Source organism: Thalia democratica, chromosome 9 (assembly GCF_965202585.1).
Source record: "Thalia democratica chromosome 9, ktThaDemo2.hap1.1, whole genome shotgun sequence".
Taxonomy (NCBI): domain Eukaryota; kingdom Metazoa; phylum Chordata; class Thaliacea; order Salpida; family Salpidae; genus Thalia; species Thalia democratica.
Window position 1 is genome coordinate 38,050,142 of NC_139173.1, and position 14,015 is coordinate 38,064,156.

The following is a 14,015-nucleotide window of genomic DNA, read 5'->3' on the forward strand; positions in this document are numbered from 1 at the left end:
CTACAAACTGTAACTTAACAAGTGGGGACGTAGCTCAGTGGTAGAGCGCAAGCTTTGCATGTTTGAGGCCCCGGGTTCGATCCCCGGCGTCTCCACGCTTTTTCATAAATTTTATTTTAGTTTTCATGCTAGTTATAAAAAGTAATTTTTTAGTCTTAAACGAAATAATTTAACTTTTTTACAATTTTTGAAGTAAATCGTGTATAACATTTTAATGTTAAGTAATATATGGTAAAATAAAGTTTATTATAAGTTTTTTAACTTTTTTAAGCAATGAATTTTAGTAATTTTGTCAGTTTTACAACTTGTTTTAAATAAAAAAGTTTTACACTTAAGTAAATATATACTACTTTTATTAAATGCAACCAATGTTGTCATATTTTTAATAAATAAAGATTTATAATGAGTTAAAAGTTTATATTTATTATGCTATTTAACTAACTTGTAGTATTTTATAAAACTTTTAGTTTAGTTTTACTTATGACAGAATTAGTTCGCAAATTTTTTTATAGACTACTTTATTTATATAATCAAAAGTAATAAATCATAATTTTACTTTAATTATAAGATATATAAATTTTCTTTATAGTTTTAATTTTTAGGGTTGTGCTTTAAATGTTGCAAATAAATTTTAAGCCTTTAAATGCTTTTACTATATAAAAATTAAAAAACTTAAATTGTTTATATGATTTATTTCACTTTAGTTATGGACAATATTGAGCTAATATGCAATAAATGTAACTTTGACTCTAACTACATACGAAAACAATTAATACTTGTTTTTCTTAATCAGAGACATATGTAGCTCTTTAAAGTTATAACATAGTTTGTACAAACATATGTTTAGTATAAAACTACTTAGTATAAAAGAAATGCTCTTTTAAGTGATAAAATTAAGTCAAAACTTTGTACAACACTTACAGCTTTTAACCAAGCTTTTTTAAATAGTGTTAAATATAAAATCAGCTTAATTAAAAAATCTTTACTTATACTAATTTGTTTAATTAGTAAAAACCTAAACACTAATCAAAAATATAAAGTTTTAAATCTTTTATTGATTGTAATTAGTTTATAAATATTTAAAAAAATCAAAAACTAGTATTTAAAATAAAATTTAGAAACTATTTTAAATCTTTGTAAAACTTTAACAATTACATTATAACATTAACTTGTGCGTTTTTAATGTATAAAAGCTTTTGTTAACTTATTACTACTATATAGCTGTGATAAAGCAAGTAAAGAGAAATGAAAACTTGTACTGTTTGTGGTGTGTTATTGCAAATATATAAACGCAAAAAAGCAGATGCTATCACAGTCCTACATGGTCTAGTGGTTAGGATTCCTGGCTTTCACCCAGGCGGCCCGGGTTCGATTCCCGGTGTAGGAACATTTTTATATCAATAAATTCGTTTTATACAATTTGAACTACTTTAATGTATTTATTTTTCCTAAGTAGATATAAAATTTAGTTAAGATTTTATTTAACCAGTATGTTAGATAGCAAATGAATTTAAATGTGGAAACGAACACAGATAATAAGGTAAAGAACACATAAATTTGTAAAGCTAACGAACACATATATAACTATTGCGAAAAGTATAAATGAAGTAACGAACACAAAAGGAAAATGTAAAGATTAGTTGTTATGTAAAAACCCGTAGAGATAATGTAAAGAATCTATTTTGATTGAAGGTAACGTGGATAGTTTAAATAACCAATGTTGACAAATTTTAATTGAAGTAGAAATCTTTATTGAACACTTTCAGATTTTAGATAGTTTTAAAACTGTTTAAATAAATTAATATTTCGGAACAAAAGTTTAAAATTACTTGGAAGCTCTCTTGGTAATATGCTTTTAAATATTTTTCTAAAACAGTACTAAATTGTAAGCTATATGAAAAACTATAGATAACTGATATCCTGTTTATAAATGAGAAAACGTTAGTATAATTTGGTAAGGATATTTTAATAGGACAAAACTTACAGGTAAGCTATTTTCATTTTTAACATTAAGTATAAGGTGGTACAAAACTATAAAAAGAATGGCAGCAGTGGGATTCGAACCCACGCCTCCGAAGAGACTGGAGCCTTAATCCAGCGCCTTAGACCGCTCGGCCATGCTACCCAGTCACATCTCCGCCGGGACTCGAACCCGGAACCTCTGGATTAGAAGTCCAGCGCGCTATCCATTGCGCTACGGAGACGCTTGGAAGTGAGGGCATGTTACGATTTATAAAGTTCAGCAAGCTGATTGTTACGTCATAGTTAAGCTAACGTTATAACTTATGCGTTGGTTTAAAACATTTTGCAGTGCTTTATAGAACGATTAAGTAAACAAAAAGTAATTGTTAATTTTATAAGCTGTAGTGTAGCTACTTAAAACAAAACAGATCAATTTTTACCTTCAGACAAAAGATTTATAACTCTAACACAAATGTTATTCAGCTAAAAAAATGTTTCTAGTTAAGCGCATAAGTAAGTTGTAAGTTCAATATTTTAAACATTATGCTTAAAATTGTATGTATTTAAAGATGATGCTTAAAATTGTTTAAAGACATTAGAGAAAAACAATTAACTATATAAACTATCTAATTAAATATGCTTTATTTAATATTTTTTAAATCTTAAGTAAATTTTTCTCAAGTGGTTGTCTTTATATAAAAATTGTGAAGTTTATAAAGGCTTTAACTTGCTTTCAGGCGTGCGGTCCTATGGTGTAATGGTTAGCACACAGGACTCTGAATCCTGTGATCCGAGTTCAAGTCTCGGTAGGACCTTCTTTTGATTTAAAGTTTTATATCATTTTGTTAATCAGTTAACTTTTTGTTATTATGAATACTTGCTTTAAAGTGTAAAAACTTTATAATAAGTATCCATTACATTGCAATAAAGTGCTAAATAAAAAAAAAACTGACATTTACAAGCAATTTAAAGATGACTTTTAGCTGTTGAAACTAAAACCCGTGTTGAAGTTTTAGGTTCAGTATAGCCAATTATGTTGTTTCTGTAGCTAACTTACCATTAATAAAGTTTAAACATTACTTCCCTGATTACTTTTTTTATTACTAAACAGCTTGCAATGATGTTCAACTAAAGTAACTCAAACACAAATAATAACTGCAAACTATAAATTCAAAATTAAAAAACTTTTTAAGATACATAAAAACGTTAATTAATAGTTTATTATAACTAGTTGCTGCCACTTTTCGTTTTCAGCTGTTTTCTACTTTTGTGTCTTTTTTGTTGGTCAGCGTTCTGTTTTTTAGTAAAGCACTATGTTTAGTATTACTAAATTATTAGCTATGTAAAATAACAATCCTTAAAAATTCAATATATAAATTTGTACAGCTTAACTAAGCTCATTGGCATAAACTGATTCAAATAGTACTATTGTTTTAGAAACGCATAATTAAACTGCAATTTTGTTGACTAAACACAATAGTAACTGTCCTTATATAAACGCTTAAATGTTTTTGTCAACAGTTGCCTCGATAGCTCAGTCGGGAGAGCGTCAGACTGAAGATCTGAAGGTCCCTGGTTCAATCCCGGGTCGAGGCATTTTTTATTGTAATGGTATAAGTTTGGTTCAAAAGTAAAACCATAAGTATTAGTACAGGGGTCGACAAACTGCGGCCCTCAAAGTCAAAATCTGCATCCCGCCAGTTCCTTTTCGGCAAAAAATATTTTAAAACATTAAAAATTTAAGGTATTGTAACAAAAACTTACAGTTAGGCTTTTAATTCTCTAAATACTCTTTACTAGTACTCTGTTATGGCTTATTTTATCAAATTTTTTTTATCAAAAATAATATTTTTTACTGATTACTAGAATTTTATTAGAATTAATGTGGCCCTCGAAGGTTTGTTACTAGATGTTGCGGCCCGCGAGCAATTTTTCCGAAGAAAATTAGCCTGCGAGCTACAAAGGCTGCCGAGCCCTGTATTAGCATAAGTATGTTTTTTAACTGTATTTTAAACTACGTTTAATGAAGTTAAAATTCGGTAGGTTTTTTTATAGGATTCCTAGCTTTTGAAACTTTTGAAGTATAAAATTGTTAAATTTTTTTCATAGTGAAGTCATCAAAAAGTTTTTTTTGAATGTTCTTACTTTGAATTAAAATAAATTTTATAAAAAAGTAGCAAAAATGACGTCAAATTAAATAAAAAACTTTTGAAAATAATTATACAAAAAAGGTGCAAAAAATACGTAATGTATAATAAAACTGAATAAATTTATAAGGAAGAAACTTATTCATAAAAAAGTTCCTACACCGGGAATCGAACCCGGGCCGCCTGGGTGAAAGCCAGGAATCCTAACCACTAGACCATGTAGGACTATGATGACAGTCGCTTTATTGCAACTATTAATACATAATTGAGCATTATGACGCAACAATAAAGCTGCTGTCATACTTTTGATTTAATATTTCATCTTCATTTAAGGTGATAGCTTTTGCGTTTTTTTTTGTTACTTATATAAGTAGTTTAAAAGTGTTTTGTAAAATTTTTTTCTTTTAAGTAAGTTTTATTGCACACTTTTTCTACAGCTTAATGGTACTAGATTATAAAAGTGTAACTGAAATACATTTTATCTACAAAACGAAATGTTTTACTGCTAACTATAGTGTTTAAGTTTTTCATTAGACACTTAGTTAAAGCTTAAAAGTTTTATTTCATTTTTCCTTCGACAATTTAAAAATAATAAAAATAATGTTTTATATCTTGTATACCCTATGCTTATAAAGAGTTTAAAAAACTTTTTATTAGGTATAAAGAGTTGAATAAATTGCTAAATTGCCTAAAAGTATTATAAAAAATCAAATTAATCACAAAAACTTTATAACAAAAATGAAATTATTTAATAAAGGCGTGGAGACGCCGGGGATCGAACCCGGGGCCTCAAACATGCAAAGCTTGCAAATAACAATACTGAAGCATTTAGTTGATTTTGTATAACCTTCAATATAAAAATAACAATCTACCAACTTAAATAACCCCATTGATTTATAAAAGAAAATGTGAATAAAAAGTTGTTTTACTCTTATAATAATCAACTATCTTTAAGTTTCTCGTAAACAATATTTTCTATAACTTTTATATCAGTAATCTTATGACATCTAAAGATAATGTAAAGCTATTTTAGGCAATATAATACTCTTTTTCTTTTTATAAAAGCAGATGTAACATTTCAGTTAACAAATTATATCTTCAAAATAGTTTATAGAACTACATTTAACTATTTTTTTAATATAAATGAAACATTGCTAACAATTCCAACGTAGTGATAACGTCGAACGCTATATTCAAGACAAAAAAGGTAAAACAAACAAAATTTCTACAACAAAAGGTAAAAAAAGCTTTACTGTCAACAATCTGAATAAATATGTATCTATCAAAACTAGAGTACATTATACAGTAAAAAAAAAAGAACATAACTTACTTTTTTTAAGAAACTCTGCTCAACAGCTTCTCCTCTATACAACTTTTCAGTATTAGATCGGTCACATGGATGGAAATACATCCCATTTGTTTTCATTACGTTTAAAACATTAATGAAAAATGAAGCTAATAGTCCACTAGCTTAAAGTAGATGTACAACCTAAACAATCTTGGCAGAAAATATAGAAGAGGCTTTTGAAAAGAGGTTTTGTACTACTAATAACAGCACACGAAAAAACTTGAAAAATGTTTTTTCAATTATAAATAGATATATAACTAAGAGTTTAAAATTTGAAAAAAAAATTGTAAGAAGTCCATTTATACTAACATTTAAACCAAAATTGAAATTCTCTTTAAGTTTTATTTAAATGTTATGAACTTAGAAATTGTATATCAAAATTCAAATATGTTTACAGCTTTACTAAAAACACTTGTCAAGCGAATTATTTGTATATAAACAGTACAAGTATTAATTTGACAAGTGGGGACGTAGCTCAGTGGTAGAGCGCAAGCTTTGCATGTTTGAGGCCCCGGGTTCGATCCCCGGCGTCTCCACGCCTTTATTAAATAATTTCATTTTTGTTATAAAGTTTTTGTGATTAATTTGATTTTTTATAATACTTTTAGGCAATTTAGCAATTTATTCAACTCTTTATACCTAATAAAAAGTTTTTTAAACTCTTTATAAGCATAGGGTATACAAGATATAAAACATTATTTTTATTATTTTTAAATTGTCGAAGGAAAAATGAAATAAAACTTTTAAGCTTTAACTAAGTGTCTAATGAAAAACTTAAACACTATAGTTAGCAGTAAAACATTTCGTTTTGTAGATAAAATGTATTTCAGTTACACTTTTATAATCTAGTACCATTAAGCTGTAGAAAAAGTGTGCAATAAAACTTACTTAAAAGAAAAAAATTTTACAAAACACTTTTAAACTACTTATATAAGTAACAAAAAAAAACGCAAAAGCTATCACCTTAAATGAAGATGAAATATTAAATCAAAAGTATGACAGCAGCTTTATTGTTGCGTCATAATGCTCAATTATGTATTAATAGTTGCAATAAAGCGACTGTCATCATAGTCCTACATGGTCTAGTGGTTAGGATTCCTGGCTTTCACCCAGGCGGCCCGGGTTCGATTCCCGGTGTAGGAACTTTTTTATGAATAAGTTTCTTCCTTATAAATTTATTCAGTTTTATTATACATTACGTATTTTTTGCACCTTTTTTGTATAATTATTTTCAAAAGTTTTTTATTTAATTTGACGTCATTTTTGCTACTTTTTTATAAAATTTATTTTAATTCAAAGTAAGAACATTCAAAAAAAACTTTTTGATGACTTCACTATGAAAAAAATTTAACAATTTTATACTTCAAAAGTTTCAAAAGCTAGGAATCCTATAAAAAAACCTACCGAATTTTAACTTCATTAAACGTAGTTTAAAATACAGTTAAAAAACATACTTATGCTAATACAGGGCTCGGCAGCCTTTGTAGCTCGCAGGCTAATTTTCTTCGGAAAAATTGCTCGCGGGCCGCAACATCTAGTAACAAACCTTCGAGGGCCACATTTATTCTAATAAAATTCTAGTAATCAGTAAAAAATATTATTTTTGATAAAAAAAATTTGATAAAATAAGCCATAACAGAGTACTAGTAAAGAGTATTTAGAGAATTAAAAGCCTAACTGTAAGTTTTTGTTACAATACCTTAAATTTTTAATGTTTTAAAATATTTTTTGCCGAAAAGGAACTGGCGGGCTGCAGATTTTGACTTTGAGGGCCGCAGTTTGTCGACCCCTGTACTAATACTTATGGTTTTACTTTTGAACCAAACTTATACCATTACAATAAAAAATGCCTCGACCCGGGATTGAACCAGGGACCTTCAGATCTTCAGTCTGACGCTCTCCCGACTGAGCTATCGAGGCAACTGTTGACAAAAACATTTAAGCGTTTATATAAGGACAGTTACTATTGTGTTTAGTCAACAAAATTGCAGTTTAATTATGCGTTTCTAAAACAATAGTACTATTTGAATCAGTTTATGCCAATGAGCTTAGTTAAGCTGTACAAATTTATATATTGAATTTTTAAGGATTGTTATTTTACATAGCTAATAATTTAGTAATACTAAACATAGTGCTTTACTAAAAAACAGAACGCTGACCAACAAAAAAGACACAAAAGTAGAAAACAGCTGAAAACGAAAAGTGGCAGCAACTAGTTATAATAAACTATTAATTAACGTTTTTATGTATCTTAAAAAGTTTTTTAATTTTGAATTTATAGTTTGCAGTTATTATTTGTGTTTGAGTTACTTTAGTTGAACATCATTGCAAGCTGTTTAGTAATAAAAAAAGTAATCAGGGAAGTAATGTTTAAACTTTATTAATGGTAAGTTAGCTACAGAAACAACATAATTGGCTATACTGAACCTAAAACTTCAACACGGGTTTTAGTTTCAACAGCTAAAAGTCATCTTTAAATTGCTTGTAAATGTCAGTTTTTTTTTTATTTAGCACTTTATTGCAATGTAATGGATACTTATTATAAAGTTTTTACACTTTAAAGCAAGTATTCATAATAACAAAAAGTTAACTGATTAACAAAATGATATAAAACTTTAAATCAAAAGAAGGTCCTACCGAGACTTGAACTCGGATCACAGGATTCAGAGTCCTGTGTGCTAACCATTACACCATAGGACCGCACGCCTGAAAGCAAGTTAAAGCCTTTATAAACTTCACAATTTTTATATAAAGACAACCACTTGAGAAAAATTTACTTAAGATTTAAAAAATATTAAATAAAGCATATTTAATTAGATAGTTTATATAGTTAATTGTTTTTCTCTAATGTCTTTAAACAATTTTAAGCATCATCTTTAAATACATACAATTTTAAGCATAATGTTTAAAATATTGAACTTACAACTTACTTATGCGCTTAACTAGAAACATTTTTTTAGCTGAATAACATTTGTGTTAGAGTTATAAATCTTTTGTCTGAAGGTAAAAATTGATCTGTTTTGTTTTAAGTAGCTACACTACAGCTTATAAAATTAACAATTACTTTTTGTTTACTTAATCGTTCTATAAAGCACTGCAAAATGTTTTAAACCAACGCATAAGTTATAACGTTAGCTTAACTATGACGTAACAATCAGCTTGCTGAACTTTATAAATCGTAACATGCCCTCACTTCCAAGCGTCTCCGTAGCGCAATGGATAGCGCGCTGGACTTCTAATCCAGAGGTTCCGGGTTCGAGTCCCGGCGGAGATGTGACTGGGTAGCATGGCCGAGCGGTCTAAGGCGCTGGATTAAGGCTCCAGTCTCTTCGGAGGCGTGGGTTCGAATCCCACTGCTGCCATTCTTTTTATAGTTTTGTACCACCTTATACTTAATGTTAAAAATGAAAATAGCTTACCTGTAAGTTTTGTCCTATTAAAATATCCTTACCAAATTATACTAACGTTTTCTCATTTATAAACAGGATATCAGTTATCTATAGTTTTTCATATAGCTTACAATTTAGTACTGTTTTAGAAAAATATTTAAAAGCATATTACCAAGAGAGCTTCCAAGTAATTTTAAACTTTTGTTCCGAAATATTAATTTATTTAAACAGTTTTAAAACTATCTAAAATCTGAAAGTGTTCAATAAAGATTTCTACTTCAATTAAAATTTGTCAACATTGGTTATTTAAACTATCCACGTTACCTTCAATCAAAATAGATTCTTTACATTATCTCTACGGGTTTTTACATAACAACTAATCTTTACATTTTCCTTTTGTGTTCGTTACTTCATTTATACTTTTCGCAATAGTTATATATGTGTTCGTTAGCTTTACAAATTTATGTGTTCTTTACCTTATTATCTGTGTTCGTTTCCACATTTAAATTCATTTGCTATCTAACATACTGGTTAAATAAAATCTTAACTAAATTTTATATCTACTTAGGAAAAATAAATACATTAAAGTAGTTCAAATTGTATAAAACGAATTTATTGATATAAAAATGTTCCTACACCGGGAATCGAACCCGGGCCGCCTGGGTGAAAGCCAGGAATCCTAACCACTAGACCATGTAGGACTGTGATAGCATCTGCTTTTTTGCGTTTATATATTTGCAATAACACACCACAAACAGTACAAGTTTTCATTTCTCTTTACTTGCTTTATCACAGCTATATAGTAGTAATAAGTTAACAAAAGCTTTTATACATTAAAAACGCACAAGTTAATGTTATAATGTAATTGTTAAAGTTTTACAAAGATTTAAAATAGTTTCTAAATTTTATTTTAAATACTAGTTTTTGATTTTTTTAAATATTTATAAACTAATTACAATCAATAAAAGATTTAAAACTTTATATTTTTGATTAGTGTTTAGGTTTTTACTAATTAAACAAATTAGTATAAGTAAAGATTTTTTAATTAAGCTGATTTTATATTTAACACTATTTAAAAAAGCTTGGTTAAAAGCTGTAAGTGTTGTACAAAGTTTTGACTTAATTTTATCACTTAAAAGAGCATTTCTTTTATACTAAGTAGTTTTATACTAAACATATGTTTGTACAAACTATGTTATAACTTTAAAGAGCTACATATGTCTCTGATTAAGAAAAACAAGTATTAATTGTTTTCGTATGTAGTTAGAGTCAAAGTTACATTTATTGCATATTAGCTCAATATTGTCCATAACTAAAGTGAAATAAATCATATAAACAATTTAAGTTTTTTAATTTTTATATAGTAAAAGCATTTAAAGGCTTAAAATTTATTTGCAACATTTAAAGCACAACCCTAAAAATTAAAACTATAAAGAAAATTTATATATCTTATAATTAAAGTAAAATTATGATTTATTACTTTTGATTATATAAATAAAGTAGTCTATAAAAAAATTTGCGAACTAATTCTGTCATAAGTAAAACTAAACTAAAAGTTTTATAAAATACTACAAGTTAGTTAAATAGCATAATAAATATAAACTTTTAACTCATTATAAATCTTTATTTATTAAAAATATGACAACATTGGTTGCATTTAATAAAAGTAGTATATATTTACTTAAGTGTAAAACTTTTTTATTTAAAACAAGTTGTAAAACTGACAAAATTACTAAAATTCATTGCTTAAAAAAGTTAAAAAACTTATAATAAACTTTATTTTACCATATATTACTTAACATTAAAATGTTATACACGATTTACTTCAAAAATTGTAAAAAAGTTAAATTATTTCGTTTAAGACTAAAAAATTACTTTTTATAACTAGCATGAAAACTAAAATAAAATTTATGAAAAAGCGTGGAGACGCCGGGGATCGAACCCGGGGCCTCAAACATGCAAAGCTTGCGCTCTACCACTGAGCTACGTCCCCACTTGTTAAGTTACAGTTTGTAGCGTTTATAAACCTATAAATACGTTCTGACTCTATCACTTGTATGGTTGAGCTTGTAAGTATAAATACTTAAGTGAGAAGGTTTTTGTTTTTATTATAGATAATCTATACGCTTATTTATGTTCGAAGGTTTATGATGTTAATACCGATAAATTTCCTGATTAAAAAAATTATTCAAAAAATGTCAAAACATACGTCACATGACAATAAATTGAACAATTTTACAAAAATAACGAAAAAATTGTTTTACTAAATAAATTATACAAAAAAGTTGAATAAATATACGTCATTCAAATAAAAATGAACGATTTTACAAAAATAACGAATAAATTTATTTTATCAACTATGTAATTTATATAAAAAAGTTAAACAAATATAAGCCACTTGAAAAACTTTACAAAAATTATGATTAAATAGAGCTTTACAAAAAAATTGTACAAAAAATTTATAAGAATAAACAAAAATTAAGAAATTTACAATAAGTTACCCTTAAAAAGACTCACTCTTTCATAAGTGTGTTTATCGGTGTTTAAGCTTAGGATACCCATAGAAAAAAAACAGACTCATTAAAAGTTTTACATTAAGATAAATATTAATTCACTTACAACTATACCCTTTGGAGTTTACTATAATGACATCAAAACAAGAAAGCCTATAACCAATTAACAATCATTACGTCATATACGATTAGACAAATATTTGTACTTTCATAGAGGTTATGTATAAACGATTGTATTTTACAAGCTTGATTTAAACGTAGTTTTAGTTTTCCCCTCCTTTTTAGCAAACTCCTTTACCCTCATATTGTCCTCATTATAAAAAAGATGCCTCGACCCGGGATTGAACCAGGGACCTTCAGATCTTCAGTCTGACGCTCTCCCGACTGAGCTATCGAGGCTGATGTTGTTTGCTATGCACCAGCGCTTATAAACTAAAATATAGCGTTCAATGCAGTTCAAACTAATTTTGAGTTCTCAAATCAATGCTAGTAACAAAAAAAAAAACGAATACAAAACATTGATGATTATTCTTACAAAACGTTTATATATTTATAAACTATGCGTTTTGTTGTTAAGTGATTGTTTGTATTGAAGTTTCATAACTGATAATTGCTTTTGTTAGCAAACTTAATAGTTTTTACTTACTAATCAGAATAGTTAAAAAAGAATTAAAAGTGATTAACTTGTTGACGTTTCTAAAGTCATTAGTGTTTTATTTAAAAAAAATATATATATACTTCAAAGTTAAAAACTAAACGTTTTGCATAAAAGTTAATTATTTTAAAACAATTAAGTTTATATTTTAATTCTTTTTTATACACTATTAGTAGTATGTATATATATGTTCAACTATGTGGAAATATTAAAAATTTTTATTGTTTTTATGAAACATATGTTCTGATTTTTTGAAATAGATTATATAATTCTATGTAGATTTATCCATTACTAATAGTTTAGTAAAAAATATAAAATTAAAAACTTAACAATGAAATTTAAATTTTTTGAAATAAAAAAGTTACTTTTATGTAAAACGTTTAATTTTTGTATATACATAATACAACTGTAATATTCTAAATAATACTTACAACATAAAAATAGACTCATAATTCAAAACAACATCGAAAATTTTACAGCATAAGACAACAGTGACAATCTTAAAAAGAACATAAGTTAATTTATAGGAATTAATGAAGCTTATGAAGTAGTTTGAAAAGTTAAACTATGGCAATAATGAAAGTATTTTTTAGTTTTACATTACACATACTTAAAAACGTGGAGACGCCGGGGATCGAACCCGGGGCCTCAAACATGCAAAGCTTGCGCTCTACCACTGAGCTACGTCCCCACTTGTAGAATTACAATAAGTTGTGTTTATAAATTAAAATTGTATGGTAGGTGTAGTGTAGTTGCATGGTATATTAGTTTGTAACTTAACTTTTACTTTGAATTTAGGACAACTTTTCAAGTGCATCATATATGCTTTTCTGTTAGTAAGTATAAAAAAATTTTATAGTGAACTACTTAAGTTTCTTGAAACAATACTGAAATATGAAAGTGTCGTGTAAAAATAACATAAAACATTATAGTTTAATCTATACTTATACAAAAAATTTAACTGTTTTACAAATTACACCTACATGCTTCAGATTGCAAAGAATAATCAAAAAAATATACAAAAATAAAATCTGATTACTCTGTCATAAAATGTTAAGTGTGATTAAAAATAACAAAATAGTTTAAATATTGTGTTGTATAGATATATCAAAACTTCAATATAAGTTAAATTTGTAATTACATATTTTGATAGAAAATTCTTTTATAAAAACTGTAAGCTTCTAAAACAAACATTGCAAATTACTTACAATACTGAATTTATAACTTTAATTAATTCAAACTCAAAATAAACAGTCATAAAAAATTAACAACTTATTATCATGGCTTAACCTTAAAAATAATTTTTTTGAATTGTAAATCAGTATCTACAGATTTATTAAAACAAATTAATTTATAACTTGAAACTTTTATGAATACTTTTTGATATTTGTAATGGTTAGGTCAATATTAGCTTATATTTAAGAAATTGATAATAATAACTAAATAAAATAAATAATGCAGAGCTAAAGCAAATGGTTGTAGCAATTAAAAATGTATAAGTATTTTCAGATTAGATAAAATAAGTTCAATTTAATAATTAAAACATACATAATGTGAATCAAAATAAGTTAGGTTTATTTACTAAAGAAAAAGTTTTTTGTCTTTTAGAAGTATATAAGTTTAAGTTTAACATAAAATACAATAAGTTGTTTTGAATATTCACTTAATTGTTATCTACATTTGTATGTTTTATACATAAAACTAAGTAGCAGTAGTGAAACGTAACATAGTTGTATTGTATGCTTACTTGATTTAGTAACTTTACAATGATCTTATCTGATAACTAAATTACTTTATGGTGCTGTGCTTAAAAACACTTAACTTACATAAAATGTTTGTTTTATGTAATATCTTTTCTATGTCATCTAAGTGGAACTTAAGTGCTTTAAATGCCGATCATAATAGGAAGTTTATAAAAGCTTTCGGAAAGTACTCAAATTACAACATTTAAAAACATGTAAAAAAATAAATAATCAATTTCAAAATAACACCAGTGAGTAA

General features: G+C 26.7%; 17 non-coding genes across 17 annotated transcripts; 8 read left to right on the forward strand and 9 right to left on the reverse strand.

Moving 5' to 3' along the window:
• Nucleotides 1–23: 23 nt before the first annotated feature.
• Nucleotides 24–95, forward strand: Trnaa-ugc (transfer RNA alanine (anticodon UGC)). The gene has a single exon. It is a non-coding gene; the product is annotated as a tRNA-Ala (tRNA).
• A 1,220-nt stretch (nucleotides 96–1,315) lies between these two features.
• Trnae-uuc (transfer RNA glutamic acid (anticodon UUC)) lies at nucleotides 1,316–1,387 on the forward strand. The gene has a single exon. It is a non-coding gene; the product is annotated as a tRNA-Glu (tRNA).
• Nucleotides 1,388–2,043: 656 nt separating this feature from the next.
• On the reverse strand, nucleotides 2,044–2,125 carry Trnal-aag (transfer RNA leucine (anticodon AAG)). The gene has a single exon. It is a non-coding gene; the product is annotated as a tRNA-Leu (tRNA).
• A 6-nt stretch (nucleotides 2,126–2,131) lies between these two features.
• Trnar-ucu (transfer RNA arginine (anticodon UCU)) lies at nucleotides 2,132–2,204 on the reverse strand. Its single transcript has one exon. It is a non-coding gene; the product is annotated as a tRNA-Arg (tRNA).
• Nucleotides 2,205–2,705: 501 nt separating this feature from the next.
• Trnaq-cug (transfer RNA glutamine (anticodon CUG)) lies at nucleotides 2,706–2,777 on the forward strand. The gene has a single exon. It is a non-coding gene; the product is annotated as a tRNA-Gln (tRNA).
• Nucleotides 2,778–3,485: 708 nt separating this feature from the next.
• On the forward strand, nucleotides 3,486–3,558 carry Trnaf-gaa (transfer RNA phenylalanine (anticodon GAA)). Its single transcript has one exon. It is a non-coding gene; the product is annotated as a tRNA-Phe (tRNA).
• Nucleotides 3,559–4,262: 704 nt separating this feature from the next.
• Trnae-uuc (transfer RNA glutamic acid (anticodon UUC)) lies at nucleotides 4,263–4,334 on the reverse strand. Its single transcript has one exon. It is a non-coding gene; the product is annotated as a tRNA-Glu (tRNA).
• Nucleotides 4,335–5,921: 1,587 nt separating this feature from the next.
• Trnaa-ugc (transfer RNA alanine (anticodon UGC)) lies at nucleotides 5,922–5,993 on the forward strand. Its single transcript has one exon. It is a non-coding gene; the product is annotated as a tRNA-Ala (tRNA).
• A 535-nt stretch (nucleotides 5,994–6,528) lies between these two features.
• On the forward strand, nucleotides 6,529–6,600 carry Trnae-uuc (transfer RNA glutamic acid (anticodon UUC)). Its single transcript has one exon. It is a non-coding gene; the product is annotated as a tRNA-Glu (tRNA).
• Nucleotides 6,601–7,304: 704 nt separating this feature from the next.
• On the reverse strand, nucleotides 7,305–7,377 carry Trnaf-gaa (transfer RNA phenylalanine (anticodon GAA)). Its single transcript has one exon. It is a non-coding gene; the product is annotated as a tRNA-Phe (tRNA).
• A 708-nt stretch (nucleotides 7,378–8,085) lies between these two features.
• Trnaq-cug (transfer RNA glutamine (anticodon CUG)) lies at nucleotides 8,086–8,157 on the reverse strand. The gene has a single exon. It is a non-coding gene; the product is annotated as a tRNA-Gln (tRNA).
• Nucleotides 8,158–8,658: 501 nt separating this feature from the next.
• Nucleotides 8,659–8,731, forward strand: Trnar-ucu (transfer RNA arginine (anticodon UCU)). The gene has a single exon. It is a non-coding gene; the product is annotated as a tRNA-Arg (tRNA).
• Nucleotides 8,732–8,737: 6 nt separating this feature from the next.
• On the forward strand, nucleotides 8,738–8,819 carry Trnal-aag (transfer RNA leucine (anticodon AAG)). Its single transcript has one exon. It is a non-coding gene; the product is annotated as a tRNA-Leu (tRNA).
• Nucleotides 8,820–9,475: 656 nt separating this feature from the next.
• On the reverse strand, nucleotides 9,476–9,547 carry Trnae-uuc (transfer RNA glutamic acid (anticodon UUC)). The gene has a single exon. It is a non-coding gene; the product is annotated as a tRNA-Glu (tRNA).
• A 1,220-nt stretch (nucleotides 9,548–10,767) lies between these two features.
• On the reverse strand, nucleotides 10,768–10,839 carry Trnaa-ugc (transfer RNA alanine (anticodon UGC)). Its single transcript has one exon. It is a non-coding gene; the product is annotated as a tRNA-Ala (tRNA).
• An 846-nt stretch (nucleotides 10,840–11,685) lies between these two features.
• Trnaf-gaa (transfer RNA phenylalanine (anticodon GAA)) lies at nucleotides 11,686–11,758 on the reverse strand. The gene has a single exon. It is a non-coding gene; the product is annotated as a tRNA-Phe (tRNA).
• An 875-nt stretch (nucleotides 11,759–12,633) lies between these two features.
• Nucleotides 12,634–12,705, reverse strand: Trnaa-ugc (transfer RNA alanine (anticodon UGC)). The gene has a single exon. It is a non-coding gene; the product is annotated as a tRNA-Ala (tRNA).
• Between the last annotated feature and the right edge of the window lie 1,310 nt (nucleotides 12,706–14,015).